General features: G+C 34.3%; 1 pseudogene; it reads right to left on the reverse strand.

Moving 5' to 3' along the window:
- Positions 1-663: 663 nt before the first annotated feature.
- On the reverse strand, positions 664-8,551 carry LOC123895097 (annotated as a pseudogene).
- Between the last annotated feature and the right edge of the window lie 98 nt (positions 8,552-8,649).

Genomic DNA, 8,649 nt, shown 5'->3' on the forward strand with positions numbered 1-8,649 from the left:
TACTTGTCCAATTGACATGATCTTTGACTCGTTGGAAAGCTTATGGAATTATCTACAATTTGTATGTTGGACTCGAGATCTAGTTCGGCTTCTTTAATGGTGTAAAATGGATTAGCAATGGAGGACATGATAAAATAAAGAGCTACACATTAAACATGTGATAGTGGTGCACTAAAGCATAATAGAAGAGGAAATAAGGAGTTGCCATTATTCTTCCTTTTCAAGAACCCCACTATCTCTTCTTTATTTTGCATTTTCCTTGTAATAATTCAGTCCCACTATGATTATAATTAGTGGCTGAAATCCTTTTATTTTCTTAGGAATTACTTTTTGTTTATTACATCATCATAAGTCATTCCTATATAAAGGAGACATGTAACTCTTGTTAGATATATGAATTTTGTTAAGTTTTACACTTTGTGTGTTTTTGGAAGCTTGGCTTCTTTTTGGTTCTGGATTGAACCACCTATCGATCTTATCAGGAAACCACGTTTCTTGTGGCGATCTTCACTTGGTTAATCACTATTCTTGGATTAGAATTGTGATTACCTTCATTTCTTTCTATTTCTATCCATTCTCTTTATTTTTATCTAATTATCAAGTTTCTCCGTTATCACTCCGTCCCAAATTATAAACAAAATAATAATATAAAAGTCACACTTATTAAGAAAAACAAAACATGATAATTTGAAGTATGACTTTTTATGTTTTCCTCAAATGTTTACTTTCTTCTATTACACATAAGCTTCAGTAATACTTAAAAGCACATACAAACAATATTATTCTTAAATTGTATACCCTTATTTTCTGTACAGTTTCAGATCTTAACTTCCAAAACCAGTGTTTGACCTCCTTGTGTATCCTGCAACTAGTTGAGCAAGAGATGAAGATTTATCCTTAAGCAGATTCTTTGATGAATCATATTCTTCAATAAGCCCTATATGACCAAAATGAAGAAAAATCATGTCCACATTTGTTTATGAGTAAAAAATGATGAAATAAAGAAGTGAAAAAACCAGGTCCTTGCCTTCGCTGAGAAACAAAACCATGTCACTATCGAGGATTGAAGTTATTCTATGAGCAATGGTAATAACTGTGCAATCAGGGAAATGTTGATTAACTGTCTGCTGAATTATATTATCTGTAGCTGTATCAACTGATGCAGTTGCTTCATCGAGCACCAAGATCTTGCTTTTCTTAAGTAGAACACGGCCGAGGCATACCAACTGCCTTTGACCCATGCTCCAATTTTCTCCATTCTCAGTAACTGCAAAACTCGTGATTCATGATGTTATTTAATACATTGCAAAAAATTGGATTGACTTCTAACACTCGCTATAAACTTCTTACGTCCCATATTAAGTGACATATAAGTTATATTCACAACCATAAATAAAAATAATTAGTAAGTTAAGAAGTGTACTCAAACCTGTGGGGTCGAGCTTTCCTTCTTTCTTCCTCACTTCATCTCCAAGTTGGCACATATCTAGAGCCTAAAATATTTCATCAAATATATAAATTTGTATAACTTGCACTAAAGAGATCAGTTATTTCTTATTGTCAAACAAAACCAATTTACCTCCCAAATCTGTTCATCTGTGTACTCTTCGAGCGGGTCAAGGTTGCTTCTTACTGTCCCTTGAAACATTGTTGGATCCTGAGGAATTATGCTTAATCTTAACCTTAAATCATGGATTCCAATCAATGAAATGTTGATATTATCTATCAATATTTGTCCTGCAACAGGTTCAATAAGTCTGAAAAGTGTTTGCACTAGTGTTGATTTTCCACTTCCAGTTCTTCCGACAATGCCAGTTTTTGCTCCAGCGGTAAAAGTGCATGTTAGTCCGCGTAAAACAAGAGGCAAGTGAGGAGCATATTGAACCTGTATCGCACAATTCCTTATTTAAAGATAGATACAATCTAAAATACAACGATAGACGCTCAAGTCCTCTAATAGCATAAGCGTTTATCATTTAAGTGCTTATGTATAAGCTATTTCAATAACAAAAGGTAAAATTGTTTTCATAAGCTATCCTAGAGAGCTTATGAAAAAAAGGTAAAAATAACTTATGAAATGTTATAAGTTGTTTCCATAAGCTCTCCCAAACAGTCTCTCACCAGTGCTAATATATCATTAGATAAGCTCAAAAAAGGCAGTCTACACACGCGATTTTTTTTTGTGACATTAAACAGGCCATTATTAGTAAACACATAAACCAAATGTAACATTGGTGTATTAGTGGGGGACTAATACCCCATTAACAATGTTTTAGAAGAATGTTAAAGTTGTGTCAAATCACTATATTACATATTAATCACTTGTGTCAAATCTCATAAAATGTAAAAGTTTATAACCTAATGATTCATTTTCATGTAATTTACAAGTGTATATGACATTAATCTTGACATATTTTGATGGCATTAAATAATTTTAAATTAGTGCAAAAGTTTACATATATAATCTATATGATGGTAACTTCCAATCCAACAGTAGGTCTTGATAGACTTAAATTGTTATCGAACGCTGTAGTACCTGTAAATCCTGAATATGAACCTCTCCGAATGACGGCCAAGAATGATCTGGTCGGTTGTCTTTTATTACAAGAGGTGCTTCACTTGGGATGGATGTGTACTGAAGTATTCTTTCTACAGATATAATTTTGTTCTCCAATTGGCAAAAAACCCGAATTAAATCGGATTGTGTATCACTTAGGTTAATCCCATATGTCACAGCCAATCCCGCAATACCTGGTAAGAAATGAATTTTATGCCTAATGTCACAATGAGAGAGTTTGACTAGTTAATGTATGTAAATTAACATTGAAATACTCACTAGCATAAGTTATTGAACTTGGAAAAGATACCAAGAAAACCAAGCAGGACGCAAATACTGTAATGGATAAAAGATCCAATCTGAAACTCAGCCATTCCTTTGCACTACCACTGTATAATTTAGGTTGCGAATATTTGTCTATCAATTGCATATTCATTTCATTAAATCTTGATTCTTGCTCAAAACTTCTTATGGTTGTTGATCCAGAAATTGTTTCAGAAAAATGTTGTATAACTGGAGCTTGGCATATACCAGTTAATCGTGCCAATTCGCGTGCTGATGCAGAGTAGTATCGCTGCATATAAAGAAGACCTTTGTTACTTAGCAAATTAGAATAGATAACACCTTTTCTGCACAATAATAGCAGACAAATGCATATTTTTCATTTAAGTAAGTGCATTTAACTATTTGATCAATGAGAGTAACTTCATACATTTAAAGTCAAACACATTTCATTATCAAAAATTAAAAAAAAAAAGTCAAACACATTTGATAACATGACTTTAACTTGAATGTTGTGGAATGATATGTTAGACGTTTCGTATTAAGTATCACGTTTGGAACATTTACTCGTCTCATTATTTGTCAGTTATGATTACCAATAAAACGTGTCTTACTTTTCCCACAAACTACTATGTTAACAAAGGTACTTTTGTAAATGAAGCTAATTTTATCATAAAATTTAACACACTCGTTGATCTTATTGAGAAGTGCACGTAACCTTAAACGACACTTAATATGACATGGGGAGAGTACCTGGTACCATATGCTAGCTGCCATGACAGGAATCAATACTATAATCACCTGCCATGCAGCTTGAGACATCACAGCAACATATCCAAAGAGCTGAACCACAAGGTAGGTAAATCCCCATGCTAGACTTGAAATGCTCATATCTATTGCACTTTGGTCTGTTGAAGCCTGCAACAAAAGAGTAAAATTAAAACTTAGACATCGACAAACAATTACATTCAATATGCTAATTTGAAAAGAAAAAAAAATTAAATTATTGTAGAGAAATTGAACTGTCAAAAGTGTTGTACTAAGCCATTATGGGATCTAGTTCGCATGCAATAATAATACTATGCAGTTTCACACAATAATAAATAGCGATCATTTATTTGAGATTAGACAACTCAGATTAAACGTTCACCAAATCAATTTTAAACAATCATGACAATTGATTTAAATCACACAGTCGAGGTCAGTAACTACGTCATGCAATTATTGAAGTAAATATGTTTCTACCATGATGAGGTAAACACTTGTCTTTTAAAAAAAGGCTTAATTGCAGTTTTGGTCCCCCTATTTTCACCATTTTTCAAATTGGTCCCCCTATTTTAAAATTTAATAGTTTTAGTCCATCCATCACATATTTTGTCTAAAAATTGATGATGTGATATATTTTAAACGGCGTGGTATATGATCTGACGATAAGCAAATACCAATATCGATGAAATTGTTAAAAAATTCATTTATAAATTTAATTTAAAACATGTTTTATCACCATATTTTAGACCAAATATTTGAATGATGGACTAAAACTGTCAAATTTTAAAATAGGAGGACCAATTCCGTAAAATAGTGAAAATAGGGGACTAAAACTGCAATTAAGCCTAAAAAAACCGTGAAGAATCATCAACATGTTATGACATACTCTATTAAGAATTCTTCCACTTGGTGTGGAATCAAAAAAAGACATTGGTGCTCGAATAAAGCTGAAATGCATTTGATTGAAGAGCAAGGTGGCAGTCTTGTATCCAGATATCACTGCAAGAAGTGTTCTTGCAAGGGTGGCAAAGGAACTTCCAATTGCTAAAGAAACATAGACAACCATAAGAGTAAGGCTTCCAATATCAGGTTCTGCAGTTGCTGAAACAGGAGTTGCCAATGCCATCCAATAATTGCTTGCAATCAGTAAAACCACAGTGAGTATCTGTGAAAGAAATATAAAAGGTACAGGAGCTCCTCCATAAGCTATTGTGATGTATGTCCAGAACACTTTAAGTCCAATTATACCCTTTTCCCGTTCTTCATCTTGAACAAGTTGGCCTTTCGGCTCAACTGTCTCATCTAACTTCCCGTTTCGTTCATCTATGTTTTCCACTTCTTGCTCAAGTTCAAAATCACTTAATAAACCTGTGTCTTCCCCGGTAATACTTGATTCTTTAAATGTATTCCTTCTCTCTAAGGACTTCACTGAAGACAATGCTGCTCTATGTGCGCCTACAAGTTCCATAAATCTGTTCCCGACGTAAGTATGTCATTGTATTTTCCTGATTGAGTTATCCTTCCATCTTTCATGACCTAATATGAATTGTAAGAAAGAGAAACGTACTAATAAAACAGTAGCCTATAGTGTTTGAAACTTTTAATTCATGAGCATGTTGAAATATATAAATCACTCACCAGTATCAGATCAGCATCAGGCAAGAACTCTACTTGATGTGTTATGTATATCACAGTTTTTGTTTTCAAAAGGTCAAGCAAACACTCCTGAAGATTGAAGTATATCATATATCAAACTAGTGAAATTATGTTTGAAGATTGAAGTATATCATATATCACAGAAATAAGAAAAATCCAAATCCTTGATTTAATTTAATGATGTTATAACTGTATCTGTTAGAACAAAAACCCTGGTTAAAAATAAAAAACGGAAAACAAAAACAAACTCGCCGAGTTCAGTCAATTGTGCCTTTGTTCCAACTGCAGAAGCAGCTGTAACACCTTTCTTTTATTGAAACTTAGGGTTTACAGCGTACAACTTGGGTTTAAATATCACAGTCCACTTTACAAGATATACTACCTGCCCACTTATGAGTAAAATATACTACTGATTTGGTATCGAGATCAGAAACATAAAATTCCACGAAATTTACCATTCTCAAATTACTTTATCATGAAAAAGACAACAACAGATTGTACTGAAAACCATAGAGTTTAAAAATAGTACCTTAAATAGATGGGATCCTGTATGCGCATCAACAGCACTAAAGGGATCGTCGAGCAGATATATATCAGCATCTTGGTAAAGAGCACGAGCTATTTGAACTCTTTGCTTCTGTCCACCACTCAAATTGATTCCCTTCTCTCCAATAATGGTCTGATCACCAAATGGTAAAACCTCTAAGTCTTTCTTCAATGAACATGCTTCTAGCACCCTCTCATACTTTTCCCTATCCATTTCTCTGCCAAAGAGTATATTTTCTTCTATCATTCCACTCTGTATCCATGGCGATTGAGCAACATAAGCCTTTGTTCCACACACCTTCAAGGTTCCAGATAGCTTTGGCATTTCCCCTATTATACAAGTAAGTAAACTAGACTTTCCTGATCCAACAGTACCACAAACGGCAACCCTCATTCCATGAAAAACTCTAATATTTATGTTTTTCAACGTTGTATTGACAGAAGATAAATCCCAGGTGAAATTTCCGTCTTCTATCTCAATTGCTACATCAGAACTACTGCGTGGAAGCTTCTCCACTACATCGGTCTGCAAATCATCTAGACGAAGAAACGCGACAATCCTATCTAGAGAAACCTTGGTTTCTACAATCACTGAAATTGTGTCGGGAAGACAAAAAATAGGATTTTGAAGAATTCTGAATGTTGCAAGTGCAGATAAGATCTTTCCTGATTCAAGTGGAATGCCTATAAGAACACAAGTACCAAAAGTAACCACAGCAACAAACGTTGGGGCGTTAGAGAAGATAAATTTAACAATTGCTGAACCAACAAGAAATTTCTTTAGCCAAATCTCCTCTAACTTCCTAATCTGAATAATCTTTGATAAGAATTTCATCTCCCATGTTTGAAGTTTAAGAATCCTCATGTTCATTAGAATCTCAGATGTCGCCTTCATTCTTTTATCTTTGAATTCCATTAACTTACCTTGGAACCTCTCTTGCAATGATGCCACAGGAAGGTTTAGCAACATCACAACTACGGTGGCGGCAAAAGCAGCTACTGAAGCAACCCCTACACTTCTATGAAGAATAAACAAAGCCAAAGAAACTTGCAGTACAGCCACCCATATATCATGCATGTACCAACAAAAGTCACCTATCCTTTCAGCATCAACCGTCAATAAGTTGATGATTTCCCCACCACTGTGTTCCGCTTTTGATTGACACGAAAGAGTCAAACCTTTAGCATAGATCATTGACACCAACATTGATTGCACCCTAACACCAACCTGTTGGATCTTAAACACAAAGTGCTTCTGACAAAGAGAGTCGATAAGATTTGCCGCAACAAACGTCATAGCCAAAATATAGCCTTCATTTTTTACCTTGTTTTCATCATTGAGGTATTGAACAAAATTGTCTATAAGGTAGGGTCCAACATAAGAAGCACATACGAACAAGAATGCAAAAAAGCCAGATAGAAGAATCCCTTGCCAATTTGAGAAGAACAACACCTTGGTGAGGTTAATAGTGGTCAAATTCCTAACATTACCACACTCCAACTCAAGCTTTTTCTTAAAAGTAGAAAAAGTTCCATAGGCACTGTCATTGGTAGAAAGCAGTGGGAGGTCTTCATGGTCTAAAGTCTTTTTACTTCCTAAAGTTATTAGTGGACCCATCCATGAGAAAGTAAGAATGCTGAAAAATCCAGCATTTGAATAACAGGTTTTTAGTGTGTTTTTGGCATCAGAATCCTTGTTTACACTAGCTTCACCATTCAAAAGCGACTCTTCAAGAGGGCCAAGTTTAGTCATATTGCTAACAGAAAATCCAACATAACAGAGAAAGAGACCTGTAATAGAGGAACCTTTATCAGAAACTAAATTTTTTTGGATAGGAAATAGTTTTCATATTGTTTTCTTTGACCAGATTTTAAACCCGAGTCTTTTAACTCGTTCAAATCCTTTAACCCCTAGTTTAAAACTAGTTGAGCTACCCAACCCCCTATCCGAAACAACATGTTTGGCAAAAAATATACTTTCCATAGATTACAAAGTCAGTAACAAGGCAATATGAATACACAAAAGCATAGACCAAGCACAAAATTCTCAAGAAACATGGGAAACTCAGTTTCTATACACAATTTAAATAAACACATGCATAGTAACTATTTTAGTAGCCAAATCCTAAATTGTGATAAGCTCCTTTGAACCATCATGCTCATACCATGAAAGGTTGTTTAGTAAGCACAATACAAGGTTAGACACACAACTATTGAAGCTAATTAGAAGTGTGTATTGCTTAGAGTGGTAAGTGACATGGATACCTTTAGCAAGTGGTTAGAAGTTCGAATCCTAGCTTTTATGTATGGAAAAATCCAGATAGGAGAATCCACCTTGTGTGTTCAACTTCAACCGCTGAAAAATATTAATCAATGATAAAGGATGTAAATAATTCAGACATATATAATGGGTCAAAAAATAAATAATAGTTTGAGTTTGTAGTACAAGATTATGGAATAAATAAATAATAGTGATGAATATATCCTACGTGTGAAAATGGGTTGAACCAGTTGCGGTGTAATAGTAATGAGAGAAGAGTTAGAGCTTACCTAAATAAAGAAACCAGTTGGAGAGTAATGGTTGACTTGTTGACTTTACTCAAAAGTAAGAGTTCTGATCTGTGATCACAATTAATTGAGTGAGACATATAAGTGGGGTATGTGGAATTCTATTCTGTGATCACAATTAAGTAGTGTGACGCATAAGTGGGGTCTTTGGGAAAGATGTTGATGATGTTAATTTCAAGCAGGACTTTTCTCACAGCATCACATCTCCACCGAACAACTTGTATAGTGCTATATTTAATTTAACTTTATTAGACCTTCCTTTTACATGTAAA

The sequence above is a fragment of the Trifolium pratense genome, linkage group LG7 (genome assembly GCF_020283565.1).
Source record: "Trifolium pratense cultivar HEN17-A07 linkage group LG7, ARS_RC_1.1, whole genome shotgun sequence".
Lineage (NCBI taxonomy): Eukaryota > Viridiplantae > Streptophyta > Magnoliopsida > Fabales > Fabaceae > Trifolium > Trifolium pratense.